A 26,099-nucleotide genomic window follows, 5' to 3' on the forward strand; every position below is an offset into this window, starting at 1 on the left:
CCATCACTGCTCTGCACATACTGCTGGGACACTTTGCTTGTTTTTGTTCTTTAGCTGGTTTATTAGTTGTTAGAGCCAGACTATCTGCATGAGATGAACTAAATGCAGCATTTTTACTGGCTGCATAGCATTCTAGTGTGTCTGTGGATAATTCTGGCTCCTCTTTCGTGGATTTCTCCTTGAACGTGTAATTATTGTCCAAACAAAATGGTCAGTCTAGACAGAAACTTTTGCTCTGTGATCTGAAGGAGTAAAACCAACACAAACATGCTTAAATACATGATGTCGACACCTCAGAAACCTCCAGTGGGATATCTCAATGTGATGTCACAGAAAAATATACCAGCACACAGAACAATGTAACATACGTCCCAGAAGGCTGTTTTTCCTTCAGTTGCTGGATGGATTTTCCCTTTAACTCCAACACGCATGGATATCAATGCAGCTGTGGTCTACTCTTGTGCAGACTGTTGCAGTGTGAAAAGAGCCTAAATTATCCAGAGGCCATCCTGGGTGGGTTTGTACAGTTTGAAAAGCACCACAGAAACTACAAAAACACAAACACAAACAGGCAACAGAAGAATTAAGAGCAGCATAAAAAGCAGCTGGAACAGAGGTGTATTTTTAACACAGTCCAAGGGTCCCTCTCTCTCTCTCTCTCTCTCATTCTTTCTTTTTCTTACCTTTTCCCTCTGCCACCCCCACCCCTCCACATCCATCCTTTCTTCATCAAATGGCAATGTGTTTTAGCACCAGTGGAAAAATACTGTTTGTTGCCCTGCGGATGTTGTTTGTGCCTCTCACCCCACAGAACTGCTGGTCCTATTGTACACACACACACGCACACACACACACACACACACACACACACACACACACACACACACACACACACACACACACAGTCGTGGTTCCATCAGTTTTGGGGACATTGCATTCATTTACTGGAGACTTAACCTAACCTTAACCATAACTGCTCCTTGCCTAACCTTAATCTTAACCTAAACCTGACCTTAACTTAACCCCCAAAATTAGTCTTCACCCTAAATCCTATATTTTAGTGATTTACGTTATGGGGATCTGTGTTTCGATGGGGGATAAATCCGTGTAAAAGGATTTATGCCCCCACAACATGAATAATACACATTCACACACACATATTCAGGTACCCACAGATTCGTCTCATGGCAGGCCTCAGCTGCTGTGACATGGCACAGGGAATATGAAAGCAGAGGAAGGAGAGAGAAAGGCAGAGATGAATAGGAGAAAGAGGCAGCGTGCTGGAAAGACTGCAAAGTGCCAGAAGCGGAGTGAATGAATAGAAAAGATGGGGATGGTGGCCGAGGAGAACAGATGGAGGCAAATCTGAGGAGAAGAAATGAAGAGGGAATGCTGAAAAGAGGCAAAGGGAGGTGTGTGGAAGACAGAGAGGGAGCGGGAGAGATCTTGCACGCCAAAATCAATGCGAAGCTGGCTGTGTCGGGTTATGTGCAAGCGGAGAGAAAACAGAAATACACGCCTAAAAATACCCTGCGACTACGATCGACAGCAGGGGAGCGGCGAACAAAGGAGGGGGGAAAAATCCATAATACATGATGCCGATGATATTGTATAGGTGAGGAGGTAGTCAACCACTCCGGCGTCTGCCAGGCGAGGCAGCACTCCCTGACACCCACGGTGGCACGCCCAGGTGCACGCAGGTCTCCACGGTGACATCTCGGCGGTGATAATGATGATGATGATGATACACACCTGCCCGCAGCACGTCTGTCTGTCTGCGTCTCTGCCCGTCAGTCCGGAGCTGCTTGGGTGAAGCGTACTGAGAGCCCCCTTACTCCCCCGAGTGGGGTTACTATAGCAACCAGGGGAGTCCCAGCTGAAAGCAGAGATGTTGGCTGGTGACAGAAAGACAGGCAGGTGTGCAGGTAAAAGCAAGTCAGACAGGTAGCAGCTATAGAGACATCAGAGCAGCAGCCTTAGCTGCTGAGAAAAGTCCATCACAAAACATTTTCCTCTTCTCTAACTTTCACTGAGCTTCACTTACAAGACAGGTATGCAATAGTTGTGCCTGGAAACCAGATAGGGCTGTAGCTAACCGTGAAAGGACGCCTGTCACGTTTTGGTTTACAGTCTACAGTTACAAAGAAATTACATATGGTGCTGTCTTAAAGGCTGATCTCGATATTCTTTAATTCACTGAGAGTGAATCCTTACTTCCTTTGAGGAAGAGTTGAATATCTTAGGAATTAAGCTTATCCGCTTTCTCTCCAAAATGGAGACGAGAAGATCGACACTATACTCTCATGTCTGCGTCTTTACTAGAGGTGGAGCCAGAGGCTGATTAGCCTAGCTTAGCATAAACACACTGAAAACAGAGGGAAACAGCTACAGTTTGTGTCTGTAGAGGAAGTTATGTTTTGTAACTATTTCTTGGTAAGCATTTCCTATTCAGTTTTTTTTTCTGATCACCCAGGAGCATCACAAAGGACACTTAGCATCTCACAGACTTGTTCTAGTGAATGTGTTAACAAATGACTGCTTATACATCAAGCGCAAACAGAGCAGCATCAGCGTTCATTTGCACTCGTGTGTCTGGCCACCTGACAAATGCAACTCCAATCAATACTCACTCTGTTTTGGTCTTCACCGACTCCAGGAGAAAACATCTGGCTCCTTAGCTGCTAAATGCTCCTCTGTGTTCATACGCGAGTTGCTAACTCAGTGATGTGACTGAACAAAAACAGGCCATAAAAAAAAAATGTGCTAAAAGTCACTTGATCCATTTTAACAGAGTCAGGCTTCATGCTAAGCTAGGCTAAACACACACCTTGGCTCTCGCTTCATACTTAACACACAACATGAGAGCAATGATCTAATCATGGCACCCTCATGTGATGACTGTTGTCCTGTTAACTTTTAAAATAATGGAGTCTCAGATAGTGGGAGTCATTTTCATTGCATCTTAGATCTCCTCTGAGGACCGTGCAGGTGTGTACACACTACCGATGACGCAGTATACAGTATGTACTACATAGTGCATTTTTAGTACATTTTTCATTGTAGTATGCAGTGTCAAACTCTGGAATCGATTTATTTTGCAGTATGCTTGGGTTTGGAAAGCAGAAGTAAACAATAACACAGCTAAGGGCAAATCACCACTACTGCAGCATCCATAAAAAATGAGAGATGTTAAATTTGGATTTTCAGAATTTTATGAGAGATGAACATGTAGCTGAAGATGTGTAACAGCTATCTGATGACTGGAAGGAACCAGATTCACCAGCGTTTTGTTGCATTACTTCACTCAAAATGTAACGCAAATCAGGACAACTTCCTGGAATTTTTGGCATACTGCAGATTTTGTGAGTTCTTTTTTGCATACTGCATTGTACATTCAACATTTTGGCCAAATCAGCATATACAGCCAGTATGGTAGTCAGTTTTCAATCCAGCCTCTTATTAACATCTTTTTCTACTTTCCTGTTTCTTTAGATGCACTCGTCAAGACTGGACAACCTGCACGTTCTCATTAGGTAAACTCCCATCCAAATTTAGCCCAAAGTCTGCACCTGGTTTTCCATAACTATCTTCATGTGCATGAAAACAGGTGGATGGAAAGGCACTTGCTCTTATGTGGAGTGAGTAAATAATTCTCCGCATAGCTCCGCTGTGGTCTAATCAGCCAGAATAACTGAAAACACCTGAGTCAGTGTGCAGGGCTGCTATATGAATAAGAAATATGAGAAACCAGTTTAAGACCACTGGTAACCATTTGGGGTCTGGTTGGCACTGTTAGGAAATATTTTCTTGTGTTAAAAACATGCATATATATGCCCTTCAAATGAGTCATTTTGAAGGAAGAAGAAGGAGAGATCTTAAACATCACATCTAAATCCTCAGGAAGAGAAGATTTATGAAGGTGGACATGATACCAGAAAGTCTACATGGAGTGCATGTATCCTGAAAGCAAGCAAGCAATACATTTAATTCCAAGAGAGAGACAATGTTCTTTAAAGAAAAAAGTTCAATGACATTAAAAGTATTCATGCGTAGAATACTTCAAACAATTAAAACAATCAAATGAAGGTGAAAACAAACCCACAACTGCAAAACTAATGAAGTGGACTTTTAAATGATGTTGGAGAGCTCATCTGGTGCAATCTGGTTTAGTAATCCAGCAGCTAAGACCATCAAAACAAAAAGAAACCGCTTTATAAACTTTGAATTTAACCCTCATCAACACTCATTTAAAATCAGTGCAAAGACAGCTCGACTCGTTCAGGGACCAGACCAGTTTGATCCGCGAGGCTGATGAGCTGCTAAAACGGCCCAGTGCTGCTCAGAGTACTGCAGCAGGTGCGACGCCGTAACAGGCAGCAGACACGGAGCCTCGGAGTATGAACAAGGTAAATCTGTCCTGTCAGAACTTACTGCTCACATTCTCAGTCATGAAATACTCTGTGCAGCCTCTGCTTGTTCGCTGTTCCTTCAGATCAAACAGTTTGCTCTACTAAATACTGTGCATTTACTTTAGGCAATCAGCTACCTCTAATATTTCAGCTTTTCATAGTCCGAGCTAATTTTGTGCTAAAATACTGCTAATCGCTCTCAGTTAAAACGTAGCAGTTTTAAAACTTACATTGGTGGATAATTCTCCTAACTTGGCCAGTTTTGAGCTGTAAACCGTACGGTAGAGAAAAGGCTGAGGATCATATCTACACATATCCAAACCAAAGAATAAGCTAAATTGAAAAAAGAATTTCTGAAGTAAAAAGCTCACTGTTGCCAGGGGTCAAAGTGATCTTTGATGTCAGGATAAGACTTCCTCCTGATGGAAGCAGAGGGGTCTGTGCTGACGACATCCACTGCAACTCCCGACTGCAGAGCAGACTGTACGAACTGTCCGACTCCCCGCTGACTACGCAGCAGGTGAAGCGGTTGCTTCGGTAACTTTTTTGAAGCTGAACAAGAAAAAACAGAATTGCCTTTTGTTTTTATAATAGAATGCACATTAATGAAGCAATGTAGCAGATTTAAAGCCAGAAGAAACTCGGTTTTTGTGTCCATGTGGGATGTGCTTCATGTTTCATACGGTCCTTGTTCCTCAGTTGTTTAGTACATATTGTCTTTTTTTAAATCGTAAATTGTATATTTTCTGGCTGTAGTAATTGAGACAGGAGCAAAGCAGGAAGTCTGGTGACATAGTTTAAAGAGCAAAAAAAGTCTCCAAAGCATTTGGAGGAAGATGCGGTGGATGGATGTCTCAAACATGCGAATTTCACCCAGGAGACTGTTGTTCATGTCCATGTACTTACATCATGTATGTAACAGTAACATACTTATTTTAACCCAACATCTTTTACTGAAACTAACCAAGTCATTTTGATGTCTAAATCAATGCAAACTGTGACTGTTTCACAACATTGACCATGTGTCGCTGGTACTCTCCAGTGATGATACATGTTGTTTTGGGAGTCATTGGAAATGACCTATTCAATCATTTAGGTATGAAGATCGGTAGTAATATCCTTTATACAATCATATGTTTCACAAAATGATGAACCTGGCCACATTATAATCTACACACACTGTACATGCAAGTTTTTTTTTAATCATTCTCAAAAATCCCATCCAAACAAGCTCTGTTCTAAAGAATAAAATCTCCTTCCAATGAAATCAAAACACAAACGAAGTGCAGTCAAGTGCATGCCAAACCAATAGGTGGTGATTTAACTTCAACCCTAAAGCCCTGTTGGCCAGAACATCAGAAGCCTAAAAAAGGTATATCCTGGAAAAACTCCATCCAAAACTGCCAAAGTTCAGGATCAAAGAGGAGGATGCTCAAGCTGCCAATAGAGCAATGGCCGTCCGAAGTATTATATTCTGTGTTTCTCCCGTTAATAAAAGACACTCTGAGATACTGCTACTGTCACACAAACGAAGCATCTGAAGCACCGACAGAGAAAAGCAGCCAGGTGAGAATGGGAACAGATGAGTGTCACCTAGTGCCCCCTGGTAATGCAGCTCATTCAGGGCCACTATGAATCACCCGGAGTACCAGCACCTTGTGAGCAGTGCTGGTGTGCAAGGAAAAGGCCCACAGGCCCCGTCGAGCACTGCTTTGCTGACCATAACTGTTTGAACCAAATTTCATGGCAATCCATCTCGTAGTTATTCTAGTCTGGACCAAAGTGGTGGACCGACAGACCAGCACTGAACCGTGCTGCTAGCATGGTTAAGAGTCGTGAATGGTGCACAAGTTGTACGTTATACACAAGCACACCTGACATCTCAGTATGATCCTCTTCACATGTTTGAACAGATGCCTGTTTCAGCCATCAGTCTTTTCTCGAGTTAATTTTTTGTGCCTGTGTTTGTGTGTCTGTCTGTACAAAAGCTCTGGCAGCATCGTAAAGAGTGGAGCAGAGCCAGCCAACAGAATAAAACCAGAGTGAACAACAAAGACAAAAACCATTGGAGAATACAAATTTGGTCCAGAAATTCCTCAGCACCTCAGCGTGTTCACAGTCTACACTTCAGGTCACAACCTTTTATGAGGAAAAGTCAAAGGATTTCAGTAGATAAAAGAGATGGAAACGGGTCAAACTGACCAACATAACAGGGTTATGTGCAACAAGTGGCAGCAAAATATTCATCACATACACACAACTGCCTGCGTGTTAAGCAGTGTAATCTATAAAGCCATTGCTACGTGCGCCAGCGAGCCACAGCTGTGAAGACTGGAAATCAATGGAAAGTATGTGCTGAATATGACTCTTGTTGACTGGACGCCCAAGAAATACACAAGCCTCGGCCCCTACTGCTCCGGTTTTTGGGAACTCCTTTATGAATAAAAGAAGGTGATGTCTCCAAGCCGGTCTACTGGCCAAAGTCTCTTTCATCCCAAGCGCTGTTGATAGCAATTAGCACACTGGCTTCATTCCTCGCACTTCGCTGCCACATTTGCATTCTTGCATATTTGGACTTTCTATTTCCCTGCACTTGTTATGTGATTTATTGTTGCTGTTGACGTTGTCCTTTTGTATGTGGTTATGCGAACCCTGCAGAGGATATAAGTGACAGATGTTTTGATTTAAAAATGACCGTGATGCACTGCCATGATATTCAGTTTAGGTGGGCTGTAAACTTCATTAAAATAGCAGACTGCTTAGGTATTGCGATATAGACAATGTGAACATGTGGCACAGATGTGCAGCGCAGAAGCTGGCATGGTTCTTCTCTAACAGCCTGCTGCTGGCTGCACAGGATTAAATCAAGGTCACCACTGTGGGTCTGGCATGCGTAACAATGATTTGACAACGTGTGTCACTCATTAGAGACTGCACAGGGAACACATACCTGCCTCCTTTGGATGGCTGAACAGAGAGTTAATCAGCTGAGAAGAAAGTCCTTCGAGTACGGATGCAACATGCTGGAAAGAATAAGACATTAATCTTTTCTCTGCCTTCCTGGCATCACTGTCAGAGTCAGAAAGAATTGCCTACTGGCTGAGGAGGGTGTGCTGAAAGTGAAAGAGACAAGCAAAACAATCTTCTCGCCAGGCTGTGGCTCACCATTCCATTGGCAAAAGGAAAAACTCAGCCCTGTTTTAGAAAACATCACTGCAGCTTTCAAATTATTTTCTAGTCGCTAACTGTAGGGGGCCAAATTACCTTAAACGCTCCATGTGCAGAAATGTTATGTTATATTTTGTCTCTTTCCATAAAACCACGGGGGGATAGCCAGGAGTTTTCAGCAAAAATGTTCTGATTCATGTTATGTATGTAGTCAAATACTTTCTTCAGCAGTTTAGGGAGAGCAAAACAGCTAAGAGGAAAGAGGAAGAAAGGAAATGAACTCTGGACTTACATTCATCAGGTGTCCAGAAATAGAACTTGTAGTTATTGCTGATGATGGTCTGAGTCTGCTTGATGTGCAACACCTGGCCAGCACATTCGCCAAATCAACCTTTAAAGCTCACATTAAGCAAAATGTGACTGTTCAGCTTGTTGTGGAGTTCTTCCCCCTAGTGGCCAAAAAAAAAAAAGAAAAAAAGAAGAAGAAAACAGATTAATGCAGCGTTAAAATCCCGACCCTCGTCCTTTTGCACTCTTGATTTTGTACTGAATTATCTGCGAATGCATCGTGGAGGTTTCTCTGCATGTGCTTACCTTTATCCAAAAGCTGTAATTTCACAGTTTAAAGCAGCTCTAACAAATGCCTTTCTCTGAGAAACTCCAGTCTGATGGCTGCACTATAGGCAGATGTGACAGCATGCGACTATTCAAATGTGCAGCAAGGCGTTGGTGAGGAAAGTGTGCATGCGCAATTAACCTTACCGGAGAGAGACAAACAGAGTGACAGCACACCTGTTGACACCTTTAAAGCTAAAACCTGGCAATGCTGTCCCTCGAAAAATGTTTCATCCACTGGAAGTGGAATAACAGCTCTAGACATCAACGTCTGAGCACCCTCAACTGTGTGTGTGTGTGTGCGTGTGTGTGAGTGTGTGTGAACACTCCAGACTTTATTAATTTGCTGTGCCAGTGAGTCAGTGTCCATATTTAATAGCTGTGTGGTTTTCTATGTTGCAACCCCCGACGCTCCAAGTATTGAGCTGTGATTCAGACAAGGGGTGACAATCTACCAACAGAGAGAGAGAAAGAAAAATGCCCACCCACCCACACCAACTCTCTCTCTCAACTCAAACACACACACACATTCAGACACTGAGGCACATGCGCTGGTTAACACACACCAGCACACAGCACAGAAGCAGATGATTCATTCCTTAAACTGCAGGCAGTAGCCTGGTGTCTGGGGAGCTGCTTACTGGACTGTGAGAATTTCCAGTCGAAACAAACAATGAGACACGATGATGCTGCTCCACACTTAGCAGTCTGACCCCAGATTGGCCCCCAGCACATACACATGCACTGAGAGACACTTCCACGAAGTGTTGAGAATAAATGCATTTAATACGGACCCCAAGAAGAGTAGATGTTGACGGGGTAACTGCAAATGGGGATTTTTTAAAAAAGACAGCCAACAATTAGGGTTAAAGAAGTGTTCTAGTTAAGGCATTTCTTAAAATCTATGCCACTGTTCAACAGAGGAGGCCCATTGGCAGGAGCTGAGGAGGTCAGCCGTGGGAAGATTTATTGTTGTCTCAAATTTCTACATCGTGGCCTCCAATGACTGATTAATTTCCTTACATTAAAAATGTTATTGTCTTGATTTCATTTGTTTTTTGTGTCTTTACACTCTCAGTATCCAGAGTCAGCTCTGGCCCCGGTCCAGACTCTCCTAGGGTCTGTTTTCTTTCCATCGTGTATTAGGATACGTACACATGCTGTACTCCCACTTCTGGATGTTTGACACATCTTTTGATCCCCTCCATGTATTTTTCATACTGTAAAATATAATTTGGTTCATAAAAACTAGCTTAATGCTGCACCAGTGTTTTCTCCTGGCCACCTGGGGGGAGTTCTCCTCAGCCTTAAAGCAAACTCCACACATGGAGTCTGATACAAGTGTGAAACCCAAAATAACCTGTGTGTGTGAAGACAGAAATCAGTGATCTCACAGACCTCTGTACCCTGCTCCTCATCTCTGCTTGACACTTTAGCCGCCACCAGCATAAGACGTTGGAATCCCCGACCCAGCTGCTGGTAGAGGAGTTGCATTGTGGGTATCGTGCCAGGTTTTGACAAAGAAGAGGAAAGCATTGAATAAAAAGATGACATCTCTGGTTCTCCTGCTTCGATTTTGATCCTTATTTTTTAAACTGTCCATCATGAGTCACACATGAACGTCACACATGTTTAACATTTTATGGCTTTATGAAGTCGATATGGCTAATGTGTTAGCAGGCACATATCTATCTGCACCTCCAGCCAACACGGAGCAACGATAGCCGTTTATGTTTAGTTGTATTTTTGGAGAAGTGATGGAAACAGAGTGCAGATGCACTCTCCTGTTTTGGTCCACGCTAACACCAGACAAATAGATCAGGCTTTTTAGCTGCTACAAAAAGCTCCATATGTGTAGAGTCAGTTGCGACCCAGTCACCTATAGAAATTTACATTAATATAACACTAATTTTGCAGACATAATTATGCTGTGCTGACAAATGTAATCGCTGTCTGGATTATGTTCATAGTCGCAGGCAGGTGGTCAACTAAAGCACTTCGGCTAAAGTTAGAGAATCATTATTGCTTTTTTTCATTAAAACAGACCTCGATCTTTCCCTTACATGCCTCAACATAACTCTTGAGCAATGCTGTTAATATGAGTTTTCTACACAAAGTATTTGCTTTGTATGTAAAGAGGATTTTAAGAGAAGACTCATTGGACTCACTGTGTTTAGTGTAACTTGCAGGTTCTGCACCTCGTGGCTGCAGATGGATGCACAATCAGTGCAACCAACCGAAGCAACAGGATCAATGTAAAACTAGCTTAGCTCCATACTGAGAGTGTGAAGAGGCAAAGAAAAATGTACTGTTGTCTCATGGGGTCTGCCAACAATGCTCACCTCATCTTTCTCTTGTGGTCTCTTTGGCAACTCTGTTAGATTGTGACCATTTATTGGAATAAAAGAACAGAAAAATCTAACAGCCTCTACTTATTCAAAACGCAATCTTACAGGTTTTTGTCAGCTAACAAAGCTATTTAGCGGCAGAATTGCTTCCCTGCTGCTTGTGGATGCTTTCCAGCTCGTCCAGCCTTTGTGTCTATGCACCGTGTTGTCTCACAGGACCTATTTAGTCTGCTTTTTTGAAGAGGCTGCTTTTATTGTTTCATTTGTCAAGTTTTCTCATTGTTTTTTTTTTTTTTTTTGTATTTTATTATGTATTGGACAGGTTTCAACATTTGTTTGAACTACGATCTGTGTCAGTGTTTCTGCAGGCTCTGGCTGATCAATCTGAGAGGTCTAATGATCTCATGATCATTAACAAGAAAGAAGGAAAAGAAATGTCTTTTTTGCTTCATTAGAGTATGTGGATTTGTGCAGAGCAGTGGTTTTTACAGCCTAATCTTTGCCTTTTTTTCTTGTGAATAACTTGAGGAGATGAAATAATCTTAAAAGGTAGAAATCAAACTTTGCTTCGAGGGCTCACAGGTCAGAGAAACAGAACACAACCTCCGCCAAGTGCTTTGTTTTTCTCATTTACTTCATTTCAAAGGCAAAAATGTTGGGAAAAACTCACGGAGGAATTTTGAATTTTGCTCTCGAGGTACTTCTGAAAACATGCAAGCACACATCTACAGCAGAAACACACTTCAGAGTCACACTGAAACATTTGTTTGTGTCAAGCTCAGCACACACACACACACACATCCCCCCACACACAGCATCTGCTGTCAAGCATGAGTTAATTGCAGAGGGGAGAAGCTGAAGTTTGCTGTTTTTTCTGTGTGTTTTTTTTTAAACACACACGCAGACACTACTGTGCACACACACTAGCACATACATGGCAGAGACACAGAAGCACAACATTCACCTGTAGTTTAATCCTACAAGTACAGATAAAAACTAAGTGCATGGAAGCAGGCAGAACTACGAATAAAGTATGTGGACACGAAACAAACGTGCATGCACTCAAATACACTCCCTGCACACACACACACGCACATACAAATTTGCACACAATACACAACCACAGCTCCATCCCTGCTGTGAGTGTTGACCCTGCAGATGTAGGTCTAGTTCGTTGTGCTGAGCTTTGTCCTCATGGCCTTGTCTGCATGTCACTGGTCTTGTGAGCAAGTCTGCGCACACACACACACACACACACACACACACACACACATAAACACTTTAATACAATCCAAGAACAAGCATGAACACATGTTACAAGGGCATTTATGACCAACATCCAAATTGCTTCAGCTCCTCAGCATCTTCCAATGATGTGAATGCATCAGAGCGTGCATCACAGATAGGCAAAGTGTGTGTGCACGCCATCAGTGTGTGTGTGTGTGTTCCTGCCAGGCCTGCACTAATAGTCTTAATGCTTCCTGAGGAGTTGCCCAGAGCTGCATTAGCCTCTGGATGGGCCATTGATTTGACGCAAAGAGCCTCAGCCCTCCATCCCCCCCATCCCACCACACACACACCACACACACACTCCACCCATCCAGCCCCTTAAAGCTCTATATGGCCAAGGCTTCCTGTCTCGAGCCCACGGGGTTATCTCCCCAATGCAATTAAGGTGCTTTAAAAGTGCATTTTCAGGAAGAAGAAGCATGGGGGTAATGAGGGAGAGTGCTGGCTGGACAGCTCCGCTGTTGAGTGCGATGGGAAGCCCCCGCTACTCGGCAAGAGCCTGGCCAGACGCTGAGATGGATGGACACACCCCGACTAAGAGGAGAGGGAAGGGGGGAGGAAATGGATACATTACTAGAGATGTGAAATGTGTGTGTGTGTAATATTAGAAGGGTGGGGGAGCTTATAGTGCAATAGGTTTTACTATAATCTTTTCTCTGCTACAGTAGATGCACCTTGATCATTGTTGATGTGTCGATCAATATGCAATTCAAAGTTGATTACATCGTTCAACTAATAGGGTTTATTCGGTTAGATTACTCCATCAGATGTCATATTCCATCTATTTCAGGCCAAAGCTTGTCAATTTGTCTTTTCTCTGCAGGGAAATAGGCCCATTGTTCTTTTCAGCCAATAACTTTGAGAACAGCTCGAAGGGCCCCGTGGTAGAAGCCTAGAAGTGAGAGAACAGCGAGTTTTCACTGGGAAGCTACAGCTGTAAATAGCTGAAGTATTATCTGTCAGATGAGTGACTAGGACAGGACAACTAGGACAGCTATTATTTTTGGATTAACAAAGTAATGGTTTAGAAAATGTCAGAAAATAATGGTCATGGTCCCAAACTCTAAGGTACATTTTTTTTCAGTAATGTAAATATAATAAAAACTGTTTTTTGTTTTACAGATTTTTTACAGTTGAGAAGGGAACCAGCTCGTATTTGAGATTATTGCTTGATAGATTACTTCACATTTTTGGTCTAAGACATAAAAGTATCTGTCTGTCAAAGTTATTAGCTTTGAATGTGGATGTATTGTACATTTTCTTGGCATTTTCTCTAAGAAACTGTTTAAAAATAAAGAAACTATTTATGCGTATAGTCTAAAAAATATGATGTTGGTTCATTTAGAAAATCCAGGTACAAAATGCTTTACATGTTATTACAGCATATAGGTGGTGATGCAGAGGGCAGTGCAGCAGTGGCACAGATAAGGCACACATCTTTAACGTGTACTACTGTGTTAGGATTCTGATGACATAAAATATGAACTCATTAGATGCATGTAATCAGTGAAATCTGAGGATTTTGGTGTAACTAAGATAAGTATGGGCTTACAACAGCATTATAACCAATAGATAACAAGCAAAGACAAACCATCACGTAGCCTTTACCTTTCTGACCTTATAGGTGTCAATGGTCAACCCCTAGAATGTGAACAGGCCTTTTTCTCAGAGGATATTTTCATTTGTCACAGTGAGAAAAGCACAAACATAATAATATATAATATAAAATGATTGATTTCCATCAAGCTGCTTCATACACTGCCCTGCTGCCCTAAATGTGTATTAATCTGCCTCTGAAAATAGTGTCAAACAAATGCACCAGATTTCCTTCAGTCCGATTAGCATGTGCTAAAACCTACAGCACCCAGCTGCTTCTGGAAACTACTGAGCCATTTTGAAAAATGAAACTGTATATTTGCAATCCTCATCCTTTAACTGATTCATCAATTCCCCAATGCATTGTCTGTAAAACGTTTGCAAATAAAAGAATCAGTTACTCAGCTAATTATGCTTGCGAACGCGGAGAGATCATCTCGATTGAAATTCACATGAAACAAAGATGAGTTTATGTCTGTCATAATGTGGGTTTTCAGGTTGAAGTAGGCCCAGTAAAGTGGTGCGCCTGCTTGTGCTCTACAGTAAGCCATTTCCCTGTCCAGATGATTTAGACACATTAGGGTTAATGGGCTAATTACTGCGGCTGCTCCAGCTCTCTTGCTGCATGTTATGCAATATCTGGGAGGATACAGACAATTGGGTTTCAGCATCTGACACTGACGGAGAATGTCTGTCTGACTGCTTCCCTGCTGCCCTAAGCAGTCCTCCAACCCATCGCAGAAAACACCACACACTGTGATTGCGTTGGAGCACTTTCTAAAAAATATGGGAGCAATAAACTCTGTCACAGCGTTTGGCTCAGTGCGAGGGTCTCCATCAGTGTGTGTCTCCGCGACGTAGCTCACCTAGAGGTGCGATGCAAAATAGTGTTCCCTGACAAAAGGCGAGACGGAGAAATTGAAAAGAGGCTCCATGTAATAAGATAACCTTTTTCAAATGATGCACAAATTATAGCTTTAAAGTTTCGTGCAAAAGAGGAGAGATTAAGACAAGGGAAGAAAAGGAGGGAGAGGTGAGAGCAACAGAGAGGGAAATGAAACAGACACAGCTGATGTCCCCAGGCTCAAATGAATCATAATGGCTTTTCAAGGAAAAAAAAATAAAAGAAAGAAGAGGAGATGTTTTAGCAAATGAAGGCAGGAATAATGCTGCTGTGAAACTTTATGCGAGGTCAGGAAAAAAAATGAGAGGTGGGAGGAGAGCAGTCGAAAGGAGAAAAAAAGGAAAAGAAAAGATGGCAGGTAAGAAGAGGACGAAAGAAGAGAAGGAAAGTAGGCGAGAGACGAGGAGGAGGAGGCGGTGTAGCTAACACACTATAAGCTAATAAAGCGGGAGTACTCTGCTCTGCCAGCCTGCCTCTGGTCCTGCTCTGCTGCTCTCAGTAGAACTGCTCTCTTTCTGCAATCAATAGCCCCATAATTTCACCCAAATAGCTGCCCCGGCTGCTGTGAAATGGCGACAAATCACGGGCACGGCAGCGGCGGTGGCAGCACCGCTGCCGCAGCTCGCTGGGCCCCACAGCTTTGATGAGGAGCCAGATATTCTATTTATCTTCCTTCAGATCACTGAATGCAAACTGTGAATAAGATTTGTGAGAAAGAGAGGAGATCCGTGAGATGGAGAGGGGAAAAAATAAATAAATAAAGAGCGAGTGCAATGGCACATATTCATACAGGACATACAGGCGTGGAGGCAATGAGCCGTTTTATACCAGCTGGCTTTGAAGCGAGCAGTGGTGTTTGGATTGCATTGTTAGGGCTTTGTTTGAGGTCCGGGCGCGTCTCCTCGGAGAGGAACGGCGATGTCGCAGCCTATTTTGCGCTCCTGAAAAAAGCAGTGGAATATTTCTTTCATTTTGAGTCACGCGTGCTTCACTGGCACTTCAGTCAAGCTGTGCACATCATGCATCGTAGTGAACAAAGAGAAACACAGACGAGGAGCTCTCTTCTTCTACACTGAGATGCTGGTTGTGGGCTGCTGCATCTGAGCCTCAGTGTAGAAGAAGAGAGCTCAGCGGTCATGTCTTCCTCTAAGTAGGGACTGTAATGTCAAGTTTTTGTCTCCACTGTTGGGAATACTTATCCCATCTTAATAGCATCTAGATCACATTTACGGCTGTTACAGTGACCGTAACATGAAGCGGGAAACAGCCCAATATGTCGGCAGTGGAGCTGGTGCTTTAAAGAGGAGGGGAAGTGCTGGTCTGGGGGTCATTACGGAGCGTAAACCTGATATAGCTATTGGAAGGCAGGCACACCTCGTAGGATCAGACATTAAACGGTGCACACAAGCACAAAAGCAGGATTGCGAGTAGCAGCACAGCAAAAATGTTGCGAGGCATCCACACCTCCGACAGCCTGATGAGCTCACAGGATTCACTGAGGCTGACGGACAGCGCAGCCCTGCGAGCCTCTCTGCACACTCCCTGCCCGGCCCCACAGACGAGAGCGGCGATTACGCTCTTTCATATCGAAATAGCTGACCATTACTGAGCGAAAAAAATTCATATTTGTGATGGACACTTCAGCTTGTCATACACTCAGCTGAGCTGGTTAGAAGACCAGGTTGCATATGAGACAGCAGTGATGCAAACATTGCAGCTGTTCAAAGAGGCAACAGAATAGGAAGTGATTATCATTCGTGGTCATTTCAAAGGGCTGCTCCCCCCAGAAAGACTGTCCTGATGCCATGCTTTGTTGGTAGTGAGTGTTGAAAGTGAAGGATGACCCAGAGTGTCTCCTGACACCAGATAGAGAAATATATTTGCTCTGTGAGGAACAGTGTGGGCAGCAGGGCATTTTTAGTTACACGGTACAGTAATGTGATTACATTTCTCAGTAACGAGTGGTGGGAGGGATCGCATTTTGAAATTCAGTTGTTACATAACAGTTACTAAAAATGCTTCAGAAGCCAGCGAAACTTCTAACCTCTTGACCAGTGGCATGAATTTTCATGTGAAAGAACTCCTGCAGCTGCTCTGTTAGAGTGAATTGGTTTGGGTCCAGAATTCCACAGCTAGAAATCCTGGTAAACATAAACTTAAATGCTTCAAGGTACTGAGAGCGAGGCAGAAATCTCACAGACAGATTTCTTAAGATACAAACAAATACGTAAAACTAGATGCCACCAAAGGTATCTGAGATTTATTTATTTTAATTCATGTATTTTTTTACTTGGGGGGAATTGACCTTAAAAATGTTGCTTCCAGATTCCACTGGGGAGATGTTACCTTCAACCCTCCATCCTTCCACCTATCCAAAGTTTTCTAGCCTCCGTTCATCTCCTCTGACTGTGGCATCCAAAAGGAATGTAGGCTGGGCAATTTTTGTATGCGGTGAAATATTCATATATGCAAGCGGGCCTGTGCCGCGGCGTTTTACACCTACACACAGCGCTGTGACAGGCAGACAGCCTGTTACACAATAAGAGGCTTCTCCCTGGAGAGGTCTACTAAAGACTGGGAGTTAAATCTGAAATGGCTCACTGTTAAGGAGGAAGGCTTGTTTTTGTTGCAGCTGCAGATGAGGAGAAAGTGATCGAAGGCTGCAGAGAGGAGGAGGAGGAGGGGAGAGGGGGACGATGGGGTGAGATGGGGTGAGATGAGGGGAGAGGAGAGGAGGGACGGGAAGTTGGAGGATGATGAATGCAACAAAAACGCTGTGGTTTAGGTCATGATGACGATGATGAGTCGCACTGTTCAGGATACGCCGTGCGGCATCAGCCAATGAATTTGAAGCTCTTATAGCGGTCATAGCTGATGTGAACCAGCATCTGACTGGAGTGCGGTGGACATGGTTTGGAGGGCCTGAGTCATGACCAGGTTTCTTCCCAGATCACAACAGCACAATTGATTTGTGTATTTATTGAACATTTTGAGGCTTTTTTTAGAAGAGGGATATGTTTAGTGTGACGGCCCAGCTATCACATACCTGAAGATGACCATTGGAAACAGTTGAAAGTCAATGTGCATGATGGGGAAAAAATGAGCCGCAGACCTGATTAATTACTTCCACCTAAATTATAAGAAACAATATTCACAGTGTGAAGCTCAAAGACTGTGACAGAAAACATACAAAGTCTTATATTAAACATGTTCTGTTGGACTCTACAGAGGGTTTAACTTTCACCAAATGAGAGCAATTGTTCCATATGTTAGGACTGCTGCAGTACACTGTGTGTTATTAGAAACTGAACTCTGATCTCTGACCATGAGAGGGACAAAGATTGGGGAAAAAGCTAATCTGTTCATTTGTCTAAAAATAGATCATGAAATGGACTTCCCTCTTTGATTTACAGCTGATATATAAAATACCTGGAAACAATAATATTGTACATTTAAGAAAATAAGGGGAAAACAAACTTTAAAAACGTATCAGCTGAAAACACATGCATGCGCTCAGTACCACATAAACCAAAAACACTGTAAACCCCCTCACATTATGACATTTTAGACTCACTAACTTGATGAGCTTAGTTCTGACGTTACATGCAGACTGAGTCACAACAGAAGGTAAAGAATCAGTTGCAATCAGATTTTGAGAAAAGAGTTATGAAAGCAGATGGACCATTAATTTGAGGTGAACTGGTTGAAGAGGGACATTATAATTGAAGATATATTATAAAACCAAATAAACAGTTTGATGTCTGTGGTTATCACTTGCAAATTACACGGACATCTGCACAGCAGATTGAGGGAATGGTAATAGTTTAACTATCCAACCACACATGGGGCATTAAAGATTAAGCACTGCAATAATGTACCTGCTGGCTTTAATGTTGGACTAGTAAAATGTGGATATTAGAGGGGGCGGCACTGTAGTTAGCACTGTGGCCTCACAACAACAAGGTTTGGGGTTTCATCCTGCCAGCTGACTGGTGACTTTCTGTGTGGAGTTCACGTGTTCCTGTGGTTTTTTAATTGGTGACGTTAAATTTCCTGTAGCTGTGAATGCGAGTGATCCAGGGTGTGCGGGACTTAAAACTTGGTATTTCGCCCAGGAGTAGTGCCTTGCATTTTGCATCACACACAGTGTGTTCCAGATGATTGCTCTTGTCAGCTGGCGCTGGGTTGGATAAGCTAGCTATACGGTTCCCTCAAAGAGCAGTTTATTAACCTAATGTTTGCCTTAACCCCAGGAGTTTTCATTTTGTGTCTTCACTGAGTTCTTTCAGATTTTGCTGCTGCACCGGCTGCAGCCACGACCAGACAAACTGACCATCATAACGTTATACTGGAAAATACGTACAACTAAACAGTACCAAAATACACTGACATTTACTAAATGTCAGCCCGTGCTCTGTGTGCACACTGACAAATGCCAACAACAAAAATGTAGTCCGATGGGGATCTGTATTCTGTTATCAATGTCGTATCTTGCATCAATAGTCCATTTAGCCTGAAGTTTGATTTCAGGGGTTTCTGCCGGAAAGCCGGCTTCATGTCCTGTGTGAAACTAAAAGTCAGCGTTAACTTATTATTTTTACACATACCATCTTTTCCCAAACCTAGTTTTGGTGCATAAACGTAATAACAATAACAATAATAAAAGAAAACAATAAGTCAACCACCCAAATCACCATCATTTTGCATGTACACAGGTGTGAGACCAAAGAGGAATACGATCAAAGCGTGGGCTGAGACGTCATGGAGATTACAGAGGCGTGCACTGCTACGTCCTGCAGAAACATGGCCATCCGGGTGAAATACCAAGTTTTTAAGGAGTCGATCAGGGGCCCACTGCTCATTTTTTTGGGGTCCCCAAGTGGGTTAATCTAGCCCGACTCTCCGAGGCCTGTTGTCTGATACCGAACATCCCTCCTCTCTCATTTTTCAGTGTCGTTTTTTCTGTTAACAGTTCAATAAAACAGAAATGCAGCAAAAATAATCTCTGAAATGGAACTGTCCTTTAAGTTCTCTGGGGAGTCTGGAGGCATGAAGTGTTCTCCTCCAGAGGGGGGTTACGGATGTCTGCTTTCAAAATATTGTTTTTGTAAGGTTGTGTGAAATATACAGTTTCCACCACTGTACATGCCGCACCATTTCAAGAGAGGACCTGCTGCACTCTAACATTTCTGATCTGTCACTGTTACAATCCAGCTGAAACGTTAAGCTGTAAAATGGCCTTACAAGACAAATTAATTTCTACTTAGTTGATGAGTTGATTTTATTTATTAATACAACGCAGGTGTTTAGAATTGGTGACTGGTGCATGACAGGTCCCAGGCAGATCCGAAGCAGATCCCTGCTGGGTCTTTGGCTGGAATGTGATCCGCCCTCGATGGTATAGTGATCGCTTCCCGCTTCCTAACACCCCAAAGCACCATGTGTGGAGACCAGTTGCAATGCACTGCAGTGTGGTCGATTCACTTCAACTTTGCCCAATGCTGATGGACATTTTCATTGACCCAGTGCACCTGAAATCAGCTGTTTGTATCATATTTGATGCGTATGAGGAAGGGTGCCTCCCACACAGAGCATATGTTTAGTGAGGCGCTTATTATAATCATAAGTTCATGAAAATACTGTGCTGAAGTGTGTTAGACAGTGAACCAGAGAGAAGACTGTAAGAAACACGTCTCTAGCGACTGATAATACCTTCTATTCTGTGCCATGAGAGCACCGAGAGGTGCGTTATTCAACAGAACTACGAGAAAACTGAAAGCAAAGTAAAGGGTCAATGCACGATTCTTCTGGCCTTAAAAAATGAGAGTCAACTAGGTGCCCCATCATGAAGCTACTAAATGATTTTGCCATGTACGTTTTGGATGAAACATAACTGCTGCATGGATTATCCTCACTGGCAGCATTGTTTCCAGTCCAAGTGTTATTCTAGTACCACAGAACATGTGTAGGGGTGGCTGGGGTGGATGGTGGCAGGACTTTGACTCAGCGGGGGGTTGTGTCCTGTAAACATGCCCTGTTCTGTGTCACTGATTTGTTTTTTCAAATCCTGCTGCAAATTGAGAGGATGAGCGTGTAATTTTTAGGAGACGGGCTGAAGGTGGCACAGCAGCGAACAAAAAAAAATCATAGCCAAATGAAAAGAATGACAGTTGCCTCTGTTCTAGGCTCTTCCTGAAAGTAAGGGGCCGTTGTGAGGACCGCTATAAATAGTTAGTGTGCTATTTTAAAAGCTGGACCCATATTACAAAGAAAGGTAACGCAGTAAAAATGGATGACGTAAAGAATGGTTTTGGCATATTTCACGTTTTCCTGTTTCCTGGATTAGAGGTTGATGATTTCCATCAATTAGTCTTCATCAATCATCATGTAAGCTGCTGATAAAAGGAGGGATATGTGTTAAATGCCGTGCTGGCTGGTTATATGAACATTGCAGCTTCTGCCTCCTCAGGTTAGCAATGTTGACGCACCATTTATCTGAAAATCTGATTCCTTTTTGACAACGATTTGTGGTCCCGTGCAGGGAGATCCGTGTCGCACAGAGAGCCAAGAGATGGAGGATAAAAACGAAGCCCGAAACTCGACGAGCAATTCAGCGGGCTGCAACTGTAGCCAGACAGATGAGCGGAGAGCGGTGCAGCGCTGATGGAAAACGATCTCCACCACAGAGGCCTGTGCTCATTGTGCTGCCTTGATTAAAGCCTTCAGCATCCACTGGCTCAGTTAACATGCACAGGAGTGGGTGGGAGGGAGGGAGGGAGCGTGGATGGCAGAGGCAACCTGAGGAGGAGACGAGATACAGAGAGAAAAAGAACTGAATGCACGTAATTGTGCATCCGCGTGTGTGCAGAGAGCGGACGAGGGCACCTAAAGGAGAATTTCGGTGGCTGCAGACAGGAGAGGCAGCAAGCAGCTGCTCTCAGCCAGGCAGCAGCCTCCTCACTGAGCCACACAAACTTGTCAGAGCTTCTCAAACCCCCAGCTGCTTAATGCTGGCTCCACACACACACACACACACACCATGAGTGTGTGCATGTGTGCATAACGAAAGCCAAAAGCCAGAGCAAGTGAATATGACCTTTTCGACTTCCAATACGTGCACGCATAAACCTGTGTTTATGCGTGTGATTGCTATAGTAAGTGTTTGTGCATGCATGTGTGCATTCGTGGATGCATGTAAGTAGGTTGGTGTGTGTGTGTGTGTGTGTGTGTGTGTGTGTGTGTGTCAGGGGACTGGCGGTGAGGAGGAGGAGAAGAGGCTAACAGCATATTAACAACGCTAAGAGTAGGTGGGGAGAGAAGCTTACTGCCTATTTTACAGCAATTAAACACCGCAGTCAGTTTTAGCCTATAGTCTGCTGCACCTCCCCCATCTCTCTTTGTGTCTCCCTCTTTCTTCATCTCTGTGTCTTCCACCTCTCCTTCCTCTCTGTCTTTACCTTCCTGAATTTGAATTCTCCGTCTCTCTCTCTGTAAATGGCTCCCTGATCCTCCTGTCTCACTCCGGCTTTTACTGGTGATGTTGACACGTTTGATTTCCAGCTATATGATGATGGCATGCTTTTTTAAGGGTGTTGCCACTATAAACATCTGTCACATTTACGATCCTGACTGCAGTTCATCCTGGATCTTACACAGTTTATCTCTATAATTAATGTGAGCGAAAAAGACAGAGACTTACCTTTTGTTTGCTGTCATACTGTTTTATTGATGTGCAACAGAAAATAAAAGTTGATGAAATATTGCAGCATAAATTACTGTCTTTTATTGACATTTATTGTTTGTAGTCATTGACCCTTGTTGACAGTATCTTAATCATAATTGTTGGAAAGTTTTCAAATGTGTATCTTGACTTGAGATTATAATGTGAAGTTTATTATGCTGTGTTTTAGCATACAGCACAGTATTGCTGTTTGCTTATATAATCCTCACACTTTAATGACTGAATAGGTCCATTGCCAATGACTCCCAAAATGACATATATCACCGTTGGAGAGTACCAGTGACAGGCAGACCTCCGCCACACCAGACCAGATCTTCGTCCTCACATTGCTAGCATTGTGAGATGGTTAGGTTTAGGAAAAGATTGTGGGTTGAAAAAAGTGTGTTACTGTTATGGATGATGTCTTACGGTTTCTCACAGGACATGAACAGTGGTCTCCTGGGTCAAAGTCCTGTGTTTGATTGACCCATCTGTCAACCTCACAAAATCACTACGCCCATTAGAGGTCGCCTCCTATATGTGGGTATGTGGTATAATATGGGTAGTAATAACCTACCTCCAACAATCATTTCTGGTGAGGGCGGACTCTGCAGAGATGGGTACAGGTAATGGAGGGACTTATGGATGATATGTTTTGCAATATCTCATGCCAAGCATGAAATAAACCTTAAAGGAATAATTTAACATTTTCCTCTGTACAGTAAATATGAAGCTACGACCATCTTTTATATCAATATATCGATTAGCCATCTTAGCTTAGCATAAAGAGTGTAAACGGGGGAACGGTTAGCCTTGCTCTGTCTGAAAGGAACAAAATACACCTACCAGCACCTCTAAAGCTCACAAAAGTCATACCTCATTCTCATGTTTAATCTCTGCAATAACCAAAGTGTTAAAACAACAATTTGAGGTTCATCTGGGATGCTGGACTGTTTCTTGGCCGGGCGCAGCAACTTCCCATAGTCATGCAACCAGAGCAGACTGCAGGAAGTGATTGGTGACACACAGCCCTCTGTATCCAGTCAAGCTAAGCTAACCAGCTGCTGGCTGTGGCCCAATGGACAGACATGGGGGTGGTATCAACCTTGGTATCTATTTTCTTTGCCACATTAGGCCACAGTGTCCTGTCTTAGGCACTGACTCGTGTTAAAACAACATATGGATGGAAGTCTGTTTTTATAATAATATACCAGTTCATCATTTTATTATTTGAAGTTTCTTTTTAAAATGAATTAAGTGCGTATAGTGTTACAAGATTAAGGTTCATTTTGTGCAAAAATGAGAATGCTGTGTTGCACGACAAGACAAAGTGATAAGTTGTTAAAACAAGACAGATTTTCTATTAAAACTGAATTACTTGGTCTGCAGTAAAAACATGAAAAAATGATCTGAATAACTTGCAATATCTTTTATAATGTGAAAATCTCAATAAATTGAGATACGCTTTACAATATAAAGAGAAATTGAGCATATTGTGGGTATTTTTTGTCACCAGCACATTGCCATCAAGCACAGTTAAAATAATTAACATGGTCTAATTTGAATATGGCTCACTTGTATGTTATTCCTTATATTCTGCTTTGATACAAACCAAAAAACAGGGTTGTCTTGGATTCTCTGACACCTTTGCACCCACAGCAAATACATCTCACAGGGACTGAGGATTTGATTATAAAAGGTAAAAACTGCTTGATAATAGTGTGCATAGTATGCATATATTTGTGTGTGTGTGTGTGTGTGTGTGCTCTCAAGCACGTGTTTGGCCCACAGACATGCTCCAGTGATTCAGCCATTTCTCAGTGCCAGCTAGTCAGACCTGCGCTGATCCAACGTTCCTGTCTCTCAAAATCGCACCAAAGCCTCGCAGTTACAAACAGATGAAGCACGACGCCGAGGGAAATACCTTAATAAATGTACATGTGCGATCCCTTTCATATGCTATCTTATATCACAGAACAAGAGAGATTTAATCTGTGCAGTGACTCTGCAGATGAACTTTATGCTCTCTGTGCAGTCAGTTTCCCGAGCACCAGTGAGGCAGTTCCAGAAAATTAGTCATTTAATAGATTACTGTACAGTCTGGCTTCTCTGAATTTTGACCACTTGTAAAACCATATAATGTTAATGTTCAAAGCGAATAAAATATATGTGCCTTGCAGGGATATCCGACATATTTATTCACCAACGCTTCCTGTGTGGTTTTGTTGTCTCTTTGTAAAGCCTAAGACTTAATCCAGTCCAGACAAAAGCTCCAGTCAAACGAGCTAAAGGATGGAAGTGGAGATGCTGTCTCTCTCAAATGAACTGACAGTTTAGATCATGAAAAATACAGATGCAGTCAAACACAGTGTGCTTCTCAGTGGGGTAATTTGCAGCCCTGTGTGTTGCCAGACTTGATTGATTGTTTCCATGGTGTTTCTTGATGCACATTCAGGCATGAAACAGGAAAATGCAACATATCTCGAGCTGCTGAATGACATTGATTGCTGCAGTTACAGAGAAAATAACACGTCACAAAGGTGCATGGATCAGACTTCATGATGACTTTTCAATTCAAGACGGCCTATGGATAATAAATTATTAGAATAAACATTTTTTACCAAATGTTTGTATTTTTAATATGTAAATATTTGATTTCACTGATTATGCATACAGGCATTATACAGTCAAGTAGTGTGGCTGGTGGAATTAATGAGCACCTTCTTACACTCAAATATTTATTCAGCACTTTCAGTACATCACTGAAGCCTTTGCTTTACTTTAAATTGATTTACTCAGTGAACGGTTAATTAATCTGTTTTTTTATACACACTGTATACTTATGTGGGATTAAAGAAATTATTCCTTTGTTTGATAAGTCATACATTTATTTAATTACACGACGTCCAAACTGAACACACTGTATTCTTCAGCCTGATGGCACAGTGGCCTGACTCATGCACAATGTTGTTTCTGTTGTCGGTGACGCTGATTATGCTGATAACGATGATAGTGACAATGCTGACATTTCTTATGACAATTACACTGACCATGCACCACCTTGAGGCCGAATCACACTGTAAGGCTGATAATGATAAACCATGCGCAGAGAGAGACAGAGCGGCGTGCTCGGACACAGAAAGAGAGGAGCGAGAGATGAAAAGATCCAGGCTGAGAGGGGAGGCTGACTCACTGGTAGGTAAGGAGGTAAAGGAGATGACAAGTGGACAGCTGGTGGCTGGTGTCTGGTGGCTGTCATATTAATGACGACGGAGACTCAGAGATACAGGAAAGTTCCACCTGCGGTCTTCACGGAGGGGTGTTTGCAAAACACAAGAGCACATAAGCGCTTTCGGCTTTTGCCGAGACGGCTCGTGCAACACTGACAGGAAGTTACGAGCACTGGTAGTATTGATGGGAAGTAATGAGCCCTTGTTAAGGGCCAGGTCAGTTTGGCCCAGGGAGCACATCTGAAACGAGTCCTGCTGATGTAATTTTCTGTGTTTCACTGTCAACTTTATGACACTGGCCTTGGTCACACTGTCCTCCTGTAATGCAGTGCTGTAGTAATCATTTATTAAACTAAGGTGTAATGAGCAATCATAAAACATATTTAAAAGGCCATGTAAGCTGAATGTAATGAAAACATTTTATGTTAACCAGAAGGGCAATTATCAACATGTGCTGATGTGGCTCCACTAAGCCTGAATGCCTGAGCCGCCTGCAGCGCTACGTGATGACCCTGCTGTGGCTGTTTTTCAGCTCAAATACATGACATATACACTGTATAGTTTATAGCTGCAGATACAGTATACATTAGATACATATGTTTATGTTCATTTCGCTGTTCCCAATTCATTTCCTTATATATCTGTGTGTCTGTACTAGCTTCCATTTGCATGTGAAGGCACACACACTGGACGCTCTGTTTAAAAACGATCAAACGCTAAGTACAGCACAGATACAGGACTCAGGCCTGTACTGACGCCACGGACAACACGTGGCCCTGTGCACACCCGAGTTTCAGATTTGCCACCAGCGATCATGTG

Source organism: Chelmon rostratus, chromosome 8, assembly GCF_017976325.1.
Source record: "Chelmon rostratus isolate fCheRos1 chromosome 8, fCheRos1.pri, whole genome shotgun sequence".
In the NCBI taxonomy this organism is placed as follows: domain Eukaryota; kingdom Metazoa; phylum Chordata; class Actinopteri; order Chaetodontiformes; family Chaetodontidae; genus Chelmon; species Chelmon rostratus.